We start from the raw sequence: 14,152 nt of genomic DNA on the forward strand, positions 1-14,152 counted from the left end.
TCTCACTGTGCATCAACTTCAGCAAATGAGTTGTGCTATAGCCCCTGTCCTTCTGAGTGAATTCTAATAGACGGAAACTGTGTGGAAACTTTCTGTGTATGTGTGTGCGTGTGTGTGTGTCTTTGTGCCTGTTTGTGTCCCCACCCTACTTGACAACCGGTATTGATTTGTTTAAGATTCTGCAAAAGGGAGCGATAGAATAAGTACCAGATTTTTAAAAAAAAAGTCCCGGGACCATTTGTTTAACTAAAAAAACGGTGCTCCTGAATGGTTGAAACATGGAAAAGGTAAAAATACTACAAAATTGTTCGTCCTTTATGACGTTCATAGACCTAATTATTAGTTAGTGATCCCATTAATCAAGTATGTCATTAGAGGCTCCACTGAAGAGCAGTTTTATCATAGAAAAAGGCAACTTGCTTCATGGAGAGAGCTTCTGAGGATTGGAAAGAGGGCGGACAAAAGTAACGCCAAGTCATCTGCAAACCCAAATCCATCAGTCTATCCAGTCCCCACGATTTTCCAAAACTGGAGTTATCCATATCATCACCCATGATGAAGACAATCATCACCAGGAAAAGTAACGGCGACAAAATGCAACCCTATCTCACTCCGGTAGCAATTTCGAACATATCGGTGATTCCTCTGCTCGTCTTCATGCAATACGGTGAACCTTTGTACAAAGACTTAAAGATGTTGATATATGTGCTCGGGACCAAATAGATTCTTAAGATATTCCAGGTCGCATCATGGTGAACACTGTTAAATGCTTTTTTAAAGTCGATAGCTGCACTTTATGTTCTCTTCCTTGCTCGATTATATTGCCCAACACGAAAACCTATTCCACACAGGACATGCTACTCCGAAAACCTGCCTGCTCTCCTTTCAATGCAGTATCAATCTGCTTCTTTAATCTATTCAGCAAGACACTGCAAAGAACTTTGCCAAACACGGATAGCAGTAATACTACGCCAGTTGTTACAGTCCGTAAGATTGCATGGAAAGGTGGTCCCACTACCCTATTCTTGGGTAGCGGGACCACATTTCTATGCATCCTTCCATCTGGCAGATCTCACTGCTTCCAAACAAAGTTAAACAAATGTCAGACATTGTACAACTGTTCCCCGCCATGCTTAAACAGTTCGGCAGGTATCTCATCCATGACAACTGCTTTGTTGATCTTCAACCTGCTTATTGCTTTATCCACTTCTGCTGTTGTATCAGCCATGTTGATGTTCATTTCATTTATGATTGGTTCGTTGCCCATATCAAAGATAATTGCTGTAATTGGCTGATTGAAAACTTCAAGGAAATGCTCATTCCAGCGCGTTGCTTTTTGCTCTTCCGTTGTAAGAACTTAACCATCCATAGCCTTTATCAGTACATTGAAATTATTCCTTACACTTGTTAACTCGCACACGATCTTATATAATGTTCTTTAGTCGTTTCTCTTTATAAGTTCTTGAGCTTCTAAACCATTCTTTTCTAGCCACTGCTGCTTTTCTCATCTGTACATTTTCTTCAGTTCCCGACGAATTCTCCGGTTGTCTTCATCGTAGAGCTTCCACTGGTTAGGTTAGACTTGTTTAATAATTCTTTGATTTGGCCTGCCTCCTTTCATCGATACAAGACTATGTCTCTGCTGTAATCCACCTTTCTTTGTTGGAATCTTTTCTCTTGTCTTAGGTGACACTTGCACTTTTTATTGCAGTCTGTTGAAACAGCTTCTACTGCTCCTTATTTTCGTTAATATGACGCAGTGCTTCAGGTTTGTTACTTCAAGTTTCTTCGATCTGATAGCTTTGATGTTTTCCCAAGTTTTTGAGTTTCACTATCTCAAAAAGTTTGTTTTCCTTGACCACTTTTGTTCTTTTCTACTTTCGCCGGACTCCTTCGACAAGATTGTAGTTCGATACAGCGTCTGCCACCTCCCCCTGTAACTTCGAATACCCAGCAACGATGGTCGCCATCGTCTGTTATTGCAGATGTAGTCAGACTCATTTTTGGTCGCACCATCCGGGAAGGTCCACATTATCTTGTGAATATTCTTGTGTTGAAAGGTGTTCCCCACAGCTTTGGTGTCCTGTGGTACCAATCAGCGGTACTATTCTTTCTCCATTGTTGCTGGTCTCATTAGCACAACCATGAAGTCCTACCACAACTGGAATACCCCAGTTGTTAGAATCCAATTGTACCTTGAAATTGCCAATGACAAACTTGAGGTCGAAATTCGGTTTTCCGTTAAGCAACTCCTGGAAGCGGTCATAGAAGTTATTTTGTTTATTGCATCATGCAGCTTCTGCTTCAATTGGCGCATAAACCTGAACTACAATAACTTTCTCGAGTCTGATTTAGAACCGTACTATTATAATCCGCCCATTTGGCTTCCAGCCAACCAATGCTGCCGTCGGCTATGTGTTCAAACTAATGCCAACTCCATATGTATGCTGGTCCTCTATGCCAGAATATATATATTCAACGCGCGCACACACACACACACACGCACACACGCACGCACGCACTCACGCACACACACACACACACACACACACACATATGTACTCTTTTATTTTTTTCTTTTGCTTGTTTCAGACATTTGATTGCCGCCCTTAAGGAATTTTTAGTCGAACAAATCGACCCCAGGACTTAATTCTTAATCCTGGTACTTATTCCATCGGTCTCTTTTGCCGAGCCGCAAGCGGTAATAGAGGGGATAGACACAGAAACAAGGACACACATATAGATATATACATACGTACATACATACATGCATATATATATATATATTATATATATATATATATATATATATATATATATATATATTATATATATAAAGGCAACTACTGGGTAGCTACACATGCTAGAAATAGACGCTAAAAGGCTCTAGAACTACCTTATTTGTCACTTAGACACGGTCTGAAAGCGAGGGAAATGAAGAAAAAAGATCTTTTTTGTTCATTTCCCTCGTATTCAGCCTGTGCCTATGTGATAAATTAGGCAGTTTTAGAGTCATTTAGCATCTATTTCTAGCACGTGGAGCTACCCAGTAGTTGCCCTTATTAAAATTATCTTAATGTAAATTTGTGTGATGTCTCTCTGTCCATTACGTGTTTATGTTCGTTAACTCCTTCTAGACCTTTGGTGCAAGGACAACGAAACTCAAACCAGCAACTCCCCTATTCCCTAGGAATGTCCTAAGGGATCTATATTTTTAAGGGCCGCCTAATTAGAGCCCCACTGACCCCCTTATTTTTATTACATTTAACTCGCTTCTGTGCTTATTCATTAAACTATGGTCAGTATCAGTGCTTAGCACATTTGCGGAAATAAGTTTTATTACACAACGGTAGAGGGCCGCGGAGCGGCCCAATAGTAGGGTCGAATGCCTCAATGGTGTTCTGCACTGGAGCTATATAGTTTTTACCCGTGATTATAATGATATATATATATATATATATATATATATATATATATTCAGGTGTTTATCCGTTTACAGATGTAATTATATAATCACATTCATTATGCACATACTAATTTTGAGTTTCAGTATAGAATATATCTAGGAGTTGGAGACAATTAATCTGTTAAAGAGACTACCGACATGGCATTTTTATTTATGATTCAATTTAGATAAGAACCTGAAGCATACTAAAACAGCTTTCTATCATTAGATTAGATTCCTCAGTTGGCGTTGGTGTACATCTAAGACCAAACTTATTTTGTTAGCGTTCAAGTCAAAATCTTTTGCAAAACGATCTTCTTACATCATACAATAAGTATTCTTCTATGAGCGGGCAACAATGTGGAGGATGTCCTTGACAGTTTGTGCGTTTTAATATGTATGAGTGGTTATGTGTTTGTGTATGTTCCTGAAGACTGCTTGTATATTAAGTAATAAAATTGTTTTTCATATATCTCTAGCAGCCATGTTTATCATAATATCAATACAATCTCAGTAACCGTAAGAAATGATGTTTTTTTATTCCTTAATCCAGGGGTTCTTAAAGAGTTTGCATTGAGCTTTAAACTAATTAAACAAAAGATGGGTTTTTGCGTGTTCAAACTGCTCGTGTCACCCCTGCTGTTGAACTCCAAAGCGATATCTAACGTATGACACCTTACATCTGTCTATCTCACATGCTGATATACACATACTCATTCGTTGTATTTATCCTCTCTGTCTGCCTGGGCATGCATGTTTCATTCCTTAATTTTCACTGCATTTAGCGATAACTTTTTCACTCCTGCTCTCCAATGACTTACTATTACTATTTCAATTCTCCTTTCTTTAGCATCCTCTATATTCCACTTCATTTACACATTCTGTCGCACTGTGGCATTTCTTTCATTTTTTTTTCTATCCACTCAGATATGTCACCATGAAGCACGAAGTCTGAGAAATTGGTATAGTACAGACATGGCTATTCAATGATTTTAATCTATCATATCTTTCAGAGATATCGGCAAGAAGACATTTTTATCAAATGTCAATGAAGAATGACAGCATTTTTGTCTCACTTCACGATAAACATACATGCATACATACATACGCACACACATACACACATGCATATATATATATATCCTTGCATATACATATGTCTATAAATAAATATATATATATATATACATACATACATACATACATACATACATAAATACATACATACATACATACATACATACATACATACATAAATACATACATACATACATACATACATACATACACAGACACACGCACGCACATATACACACACACCTACGTATGCTTGCGCATATGTTTTTGTCAATGTCTGTATGCCTGATGTAAATGCATGAAGGTATATATGACTGCACGCGCTTACGTACGTGTGTGTGTGTGTGTGTGTTTATTTACAAGGCTTCTGAGTTCAAGTGATTTTGAATACAAAGTTGATTCACACGCACGCATTTAATAAACTCATTTTTATAGATGTTGTGCAAATGAATTGGATGGGTAAACAACCGGGCTACTTCTTTCGAAGTAGTTGAGGAAAATTCCACAAGTTTATATGGAGCGGTAGGATTCCAATTGGTCAACGGCGATATAGTTTCAGTTCTCGATTGCAACATTTAACTTCACTTATTTCTCTGAACTTTAAAAGCTCAGTGTAGGTTTGTAAGTTCAGCAAGGAATAGGCTCAGCCGGGTTGTTTTACCTTGACATATTGCATCAACAGTACTGACCTAAAGCCCCTTGAAGCCGGTATTTTAGTATCATATTATAGTATATATATTATATTATGTTTATATTAGTATCTATATTAGGCAGTAATTTGTTGGAGGTATTTTCTTTTAAATGAATAAAAAGAGTTTTGAAAAAACTGTATATTTCCTCTTGAGTTAATTACACTTATATAAATAAGTTATTTCCATATAATGCCTCATGAATTAAATTTTTTTTTAGATGACTGAAATAATAAAATCAATGAATGAAAAACAATATAATTTTAAAAAGGAACGGCTGTGGAATTCTATCCTAGGGTGTGGCTTGCAAGAAAACTAATTTTTTAATCGATTACTTCTCATTTAGCATTGTTTTAAACATTCGCCTATCCATAGCATTTTCGTAATTTTGTCCTAAACGCCTATGTTAGTTTTCAGACTTTTAGTTAACCCTTGTTTCATACATTCTGGGAATATGTAATATATAAGATGCATGGAAGCCTTGGAAATATGTTCTTTTTTTAACTTGTGATACAAAGGACGGGCAAAAAAAAGTTAATCTAGGGATCAAAAGAGCAGCACTGTTGTTCACAGTGGAGGCCAGAAATCAGTCTAATTTTGGCCTTGCTTTCAAAAGTTGAAATATATTGGGGACTATGACAGTTGCACAGGTTTCATTTCCATATAGTACACCGAGACAAATCGACTTGGCAAAGATCCCTTCTTGGTAGTTAATCCAATCGACGTGGTACGAAGAGAGCATACACAACTAGTCAGAATCTTGTCAACACTCTCTAGTCCATGCATACTTATACGGGTTTATACATGCAATAAATACGAACATGCATAATATACAATATGTATACGTACATATATGAATTTGTATGTGTGTGTGTGTGTGTGTGTGTGTTTATTTACAAGGCTTCTGAGTTCAAGTGATTTTGAATACAAAGTTGATTCACACGCACGCATTTAATAAACTCATTTTTATAGATGTTGTGCAAATGAATTGGATGGGTAAACAACCGGGCTACTTCTTTCGAAGTAGTTGAGGAAAATTCCACAAGTTTATATGGAGCGGTAGGATTCCAATTGGTCAACGGCGATATAGTTTCAGTTCTCGATTGCAACATTTAACTTCACTTATTTCTCTGAACTTTAAAAGCTCAGTGTAGGTTTGTAAGTTCAGCAAGGAATAGGCTCAGCCGGGTTGTTTTACCCTTGACATATTGCATCAACAGTACTGACCTAAAGCCCCTTGAAGCCGGTATTTTAGTATCATATTATAGTATATATATTATATTATGTTTATATTAGTATCTATATTAGGCAGTAATTTGTTGGAGGTATTTTCTTTTAAATGAATAAAAAGAGTTTTGAAAAAACTGTATATTTCCTCTTGAGTTAATTACACTTATATAAATAAGTTATTTCCATATAATGCCTCATGAATTAAATTTTTTTTTAGATGACTGAAATAAATAAAATCAATGAATGAAAAACAATATAATTTTAAAAAGGAACGGCTGTGGAATTCTATCCTAGGGTGTGGCTTGCAAGAAAACTAATTTTTTAATCGATTACTTCTCATTTAGCATTGTTTTAAACATTCGCCTATCCATAGCATTTTCGTAATTTTGTCCTAAACGCCTATGTTAGTTTTCAGACTTTTAGTTAACCCTTGTTTCATACATTCTGGGAATATGTAATATATAAGATGCATGGAAGCCTTGGAAATATGTTCTTTTTTTAACTTGTGATACAAAGGACGGGCAAAAAAAAGTTAATCTAGGGATCAAAAGAGCAGCACTGTTGTTCACAGTGGAGGCCAGAAATCAGTCTAATTTTGGCCTTGCTTTCAAAAGTTGAAATATATTGGGGACTATGACAGTTGCACAGGTTTCATTTCCATATAGTACACCGAGACAAATCGACTTGGCAAAGATCCCTTCTTGGTAGTTAATCCAATCGACGTGGTACGAAGAGAGCATACACAACTAGTCAGAATCTTGTCAACACTCTCTAGTCCATGCATACTTATACGGGTTTATACATGCAATAAATACGAACATGCATAATATACAATATGTATACGTACATATATGAATTTGTATGTGTGTGTGTGTGTGTGTGTGTGTAATGAAATATTGTGTGCGTGTGTATATGTATAGAGGTTGGACAAAATAATGGAAACACCTAGCATCATAGCATCATAATTATGAAATATCTACAAAACAGTCAAAAGTTTGTTTATTTTCATGTTTTTTATTTATTATTAGTGTTGCTAAATATGTTTTGCTAAAATTGCTGTTTCTTTTCAGATATCATCAGCAAAAGGTAATTAAAATTCATTAAAATGAATTGTTGGTGCTCGTATGCAGGCGCTAGCGTAGCGAAAATAGCTGAAATGTTTAGCGTATCAAGAAAGTAATGTAGCCTTTGAGAAAGAGGGAAAAACTTCCTTGTCGAAACAAAACTCCGGAAGAAAACCAAAACTTTCAGATAGGGACCATCGGAATCTTATGCGAATTGCTAGAAAGGATCATAAAAGAACAGCTCCCCAAAATACTGCGAGCTTAATAACCACCTCGAGAACCCAGTTTCCACGAAGCGTTTAGAGTAGAGTAAAAACCTACAGAATTGGTGGAAGAATGTTATTTTCTCGAACGAGTCATCCTTTACCTTATTTCCGACTACCGACGGAATATACGTGGGGAAACAGCCAAAAGAAGCATTTGACCCAGACTGCCTTCTTCCAAGGGTTAAGCATGGGGGAGAATCCGTGATGATCTGGGGGGGTTATATCTTGGAAATCCGCCGGCCCAAAGGTTTCCCGTCAATACAGAATTAATAGTCAAGACTATTTAAGCATTTTATCTTATCGAATTCATCCCAAGCTTGCTGAACTGTTTCCGGAGGGAAACGCAATCTTTCATGATGATAACGCACCCATTCACACAGCTAAAGTTGTTACTGAATAGCACGAGGAACATTCCGGTGAAGTTGAACATCTTATCTGACCAAAACAGTCTCCAGATCTCAATATTATTGAACATTTATGGTACATTTTAGAAAAACAAGTAAGGCCTCGATATCCTCCACCATCATCACTACAAGAACTGGAGACTGTTTTAGATGAAGAATGGACAAAATTCCTTTGGAAACAATTCAAACTTTGTACGAGCCCATACCTCATAAAATTCAAGCTGTAATTACTGCCAAAGGCGGTCCTACTGCATATTAATATAAATTTGTTTGAAATTTTAAGGTGTTTCCATCATTTTGTCCAACCCCTGTATTTATATATGTACAGTAATCACTCACCATATCGCGGTTCACCTATCACGCCCTCAGTACATCGGGGTTTTTTATGGCTAATATATGTAAATTTATATCGCAGACTCCTCAGTATATCGCGGGTTTCTGCAGTCGATAGGTATTTATATTGTTTTAGATTCTAATTATTTCTGTGGTACAATAAGCATTTTCACGCCTAAAAATTAATGAATTAATAAATGAAAATACAGTACATTGTATAACACATAAGTTAAAATACATTAAAATAAAATACGTAGTGTACCGTAGATGAGTAAACGAAGAATTGCACATACTGTATGGAATACGAAACTCGGGTGGCAAGTGTGTGGTGTTGTTTTACATTATAATGAAATAAATATATACAAATTATAAAAATACTATAAAAACTTATACAGTAGTGTTTCTACTTCGCAGATTTTCACCTCGACTATTGCGGGTGTTACGTTCCACCCCACCACGGCGATAGTCGAGGGATTACTGTACATATGTTTCTATACAGAATGCTTCAAGCGAACTACAATACTCTCCTATCTCTACGCCTGGGCCAGGCCGAGTTCGCAACTGCTAGGGAGTTAATCAAGCTATCGCAAAAACGCTAAAACTGCGTTGACCAAGAGAAGAAACGCCTCAAACTTAAATTCATGTGGCTTCGTAGCAAATACCGACACAACCCGACCTATTATCCCGACACAGATGAACAGGACACGTCCACCGAACAGGAAAACACTACTATAGAGGACGCCATGAAGAACTAGAACTTTTCCCTAAATTATTCTTGAGCCAGCAGCAGAGCAAGAAAATCTTACTCGACTTGGAAGCTAGCTTTTGTTGAATAGCCTACCAACTCAAATGGCTATCGGTAATATAAAGAACAACAACAACACACTCAGCAAATTTCCCACGTACCAACTGGACCCTCCATGTTTGCTTCCATTCGGTTTCCTTGTATGTCTCTACTGTCATTTTTTTGTTCCCAACTTTGACCCTCCATAAATGCTAAATTTTATTTTAGAATTTATGGGAACAACGGATCAGAGCCGTTTGGCGTCTATGTCATTAGTGCCCTTACTAAAATTATATTTATATAATTATATATTTGTATTAATTTTTACCTGTACGGTTTATTACATGCTGGCTACTTGATAAAAGTTATATAGATTATAATATATATATATATATATATTATATATATATATATATATATATATATAAATAAATATAAGAGAGTGGTCATTATATTGCTCACTTAGCACCAGTTAATCCAAAAGGTTTCAACCACGAAAATACATGTTCCCATGAAAGCCAGTACGACTGTTAGCTCACACGGACAGGGCAGGTAAAAATAACAAAAATACAGATTATTTTGGGACAATGTTTCGCTATTATGAATTAAATGTAATATTACTTAATATTACATTTAATTCATTAATAGCGAAACAATTGTCCCAAAATAATCTGTATTTTTGTTATTTTTTACCTGCCCTGTCCGTGTGAGCTAACAGTCGTACTGGCTTTCATGGGAAACATGTATTTTCGTGGTTGAAACCTTTTGGATTAACTGGTGCTAGAGTGAGCAAATAATGACCACTCTCTTAATTTATTTTGTAAAAATATTTATATGTTATAAATATTATAATAATCCAGGTTTCTCGTAGCACTAGGCCACTTGGTTTGAATAAATATACTATAAATTAGTATCTAATTCTCTCACCCTTATTAATTAAATATATATATATTATATATATATATATATATATATATATATTATATATATATATATATATATATATATATATATATATATATATATACTCTTTACTCTTTACTCTTTTACTTGTTTCAGTCATTTGACTGCGGCCATGCTGGAGCACCGCCTTTAGTCAAGCAAATCGACCACGGGACTTATTCTTTGTAAGCCCAGTACTTATTCTATCGGTCTCCTTTGCCGAACCGCTATATGTCATTATTCAGTTTATTTCAAGGTTTCTTGCCAACAGAGAAAGAATCGGTTTCTAACCTAAATCCAAGGCTCCTACATTGGAATTTCAACTTCAACAACAGGGTATTTTTGTATGTATGTATGTATGTATGTATGTATGTATGTATGTATGTATGTATGTATGTATGTATGTATGCATGTATGTATGTATGTATGTATGCATGTATGTATGTATGTATGTATGTATGTATGTATGTATGTATGTATGTATGTATGTATGTATGTATGCATGTATGTATGTATGTGTGTATGTATGTATGTGCATATTTGAATGTTTAATGTATGTATTCTCATGCATAGTTACATATCTAGACATGCTCATATATATTTAAATGATAAACTTCTTGCACATTTTACAGATTTTTACAGTTCCAGTGATGGATTGGATCTGTAGTCTTCGAATTAGCTTTCTCCTTTCTGGTTTTGAGAAGCCTAATTTCTCAATATCTGTTACATATTCCAGAGCCCCAGTAATTACAGGTATAAACATGAACTTGTAATCTGGATAGAGTAACTGCAGATTTCTCAATAGTTCAGCGTCGGTGTTCTCTTTTTCACTGATCTTCAGCTTTATGTAAACATCCGCTGGGCAGCTAATTTCCACAACTGTGCACAATTTCTCTTCTCTATCCCAAATTATTATGTTATGTCTGTTGTGCTTACATTTTATTGAGGTCTTCATTGGTACATTCCACCAGTATTTCTTTGTATTATGAGTGGCTATGGCTTCTACCATATTGTGGGTTCTTATTTCTTTGTTCTCGGGATTATCCTTCCGACGGATTTCATTATAGTGTGTCCTAGCTACAACGTCATATCTCATCGATAGATAATGCCGTGATGATATTTTCGGACAACTGCTTATGTGCACTCCATAAAGTCTGCATTGCTGGTCACACTTTACGGCTTTACTTGCACCTCTATCCCTTTGTGCATCAGGTATTTGGTTGATATTTCCTGTTCCTGGATTGCAAACGCATACCCTTCAAATTGGGAAGTAGTAATCCGACTATTGGTCCATGATAAACTGCTTTGATGATCGATGTTACTATCATCACGGAGCTTTCTACTAACATTGTCATGCATAGTGATCTTCTTATATAGGCTCATCCTTTCATCTGATGATACGTTGAGGTGAAGTCGTGTATTCTAGGTTATCAGATAAATTGTGTTGGTCAAGGAGTTGCCTTCCAAGTCCTATGATTTTATCAGCCTCTTGTATGCAAACTTGGTCAAGGGATGCACTTCGACACTTTATGTATGTATGTATATGCATAAAGATACACCTATATAGATAGAAGTGTGCGTGTGCGTATGGGTGAACATGAGAGTGTGTGTGTGTGCGTATGCAAAACATCCATCATAAACTATAAATTCATTGAACAAATTTAACTCTTATTGGAGCTAAAATTTAATTGTAGTACAACGCCGAAACAGCGAGAATATAAATATTCACACCAAAAAATGTATGCAAATTAACAAAAGAAACTAAAGACACATCCCACCATCAGCTGCCGGATATCATTATGGTTTTGACAACTGAAGAGAGCCATTCAATCCGGCGGTGTCAACAGTAATATTAGTGTTGCATAGGACTGATAGCCAAGAAGCAGGAGCCAAACATCAGCTTAATATGTTCATGAAGTCAATGCCTGTTAATACACGCAAAGCACAAATATACACACCAAACGTCCAATATAGATCATCACATAAATGTGGCTATCCAACATAGAAATTAAATGTAATAAAGTACAGAAAGTAAAGAAACTAATCAAAACGGATATTGCTAATTTGTGAACTTTAAAGCATAAAAATTATTAAACATAATAGCAAAGTGTAGCAAACTGAACTTATTGAGTCGAAAAAAAAAGGAGTTTGTGACATATAAATCAACACCTACACGTCACTCATATTTTCATAAAACATATTAATTAGCTTCAAAATCTAGGAAGTTGTCTCCGCCTTATTTTACTACGTGACCGTCGTCCTATCCAAAAACAATAACACACCCTAAAATTCTTCAGTCACAAACAAATCACACAACCATCATTACTCATACATGCCACATTCAGTGTATACACTCTGTAGATGTACTCGGAACACTCAGCATATGCATTTTAGCATATCACCATGACAGACAAAATTATGTATCATACACCAAATTATTCCTTTCTCACTCATAACCCTCTTTCACAAATACACCTTCTCTCTTTCTCTCCCTCACTCTTTCTCTCTCTTTCTCACTCCCTATCTCTTTTGTCTTTCTCTCTTTCTCATTCTCCGTTGTTAACTATCATGGCCTGATAATCAATGTAGTTTAAGTTTTTAAGGATTGAAACAAACGATTTATATAGGTTTAAATTTATTTTTTTATACAACCCCGTCTCTCTTGCCCACATCCGCGCTTCCCTCCATTTCACACAGAAATTTGCTACGTGCAAAAGGAATCGAAAGGAAAACCTAACCACTACATTCAATGCAAAGTTTTCTTTTATATGAGATAAATGTATTAAATACAACCTCGTCATCCCTGAACTTGGTAGTCCGAAGTTTACTCCTGCGATAAAGCAACGGATCACTGTGGAGTAGGGTTGCCAATTTAGCATATTTTATGCTAATCTAGCATTTTTTTTCAACATTTAGCAGAAAATTTTTGAATCTAGCATTTAGCAGGGAAAATAGCAGGTTTAAAATTTTATTTAGCATTTTCCTCTGATCATGACATTTCCACAATAGTTACCTTTTTTCTTCTTTTTCCTCCTTTCCTACTTTCGTTAAAGTATCTTACAGCCAAATTTTTGTACTATCGGCTATTGTTGAATTTTTCTTTCACTTTCATGAAACTTCAAATGAAAGTTTATCAAAAGGAAGTTTATTAAGTTATGAACTTTTCCAGCCACCCCGCTTGGATACAGAGTGGTGCTGGTGAAGTGGGGGGAGAAGATAACTCAAGCCAGGACCTGAACTCACTACACAATAATGTAAATATGTTGCAAAGAATGAAAGCATAAAAATTCGTCTTAACAATGCTTTATTCTGTAGTAATGAGGTTTTATTATGACAGGTTGACTGATTAACTTTCAGTTTGACTGTTTTTTCATGCTTGTTTTGGATTATATATCTTGATATCTTGTATAGAAGCACGGGGTGGTGGGGTTTCCCCCTTTATATAAATTTTTTTCAAGTGTTGTACTTATATTTGTAGTTATACCAATATATATTAAATGTAAGATTGGAAACAAAATATGATGTTCCAGGTGTATATCAGAACACAGTTTTAGGATTTGCGCAGATTTTATTTTTCCATTTATAAATTGGCCACCCTGCATCCTGAATCAATATTCTTCACCTCAAGAATTTGCAAGCAGCAAACATAAGAATTGTTAACGGCGAATGGAAGAATTGTTAGCGGCAAACTAATAAGTTGTGTTTTCAATTTTATATTTCTTATTAATCATTCAATTTATTTTCTTGATTTCCACTAAGGAGCAAAGTAAAAACAAAGACGTACCAGCAAAAATTCCGAAAGGAATGGCTTAATATGCCAACGTTTACTAAGCGATTAGGTGAAGTACCTAGTGACCAATCTAAAATACATTGCAGATAATGTAGATGTAATATGTTTTATTAAGCCACTGTGAAGCA

The sequence above is a fragment of the Octopus sinensis genome, linkage group LG1 (assembly GCF_006345805.1).
Source record: "Octopus sinensis linkage group LG1, ASM634580v1, whole genome shotgun sequence".
Classification (NCBI taxonomy): Eukaryota; Metazoa; Mollusca; class Cephalopoda; order Octopoda; family Octopodidae; genus Octopus; species Octopus sinensis.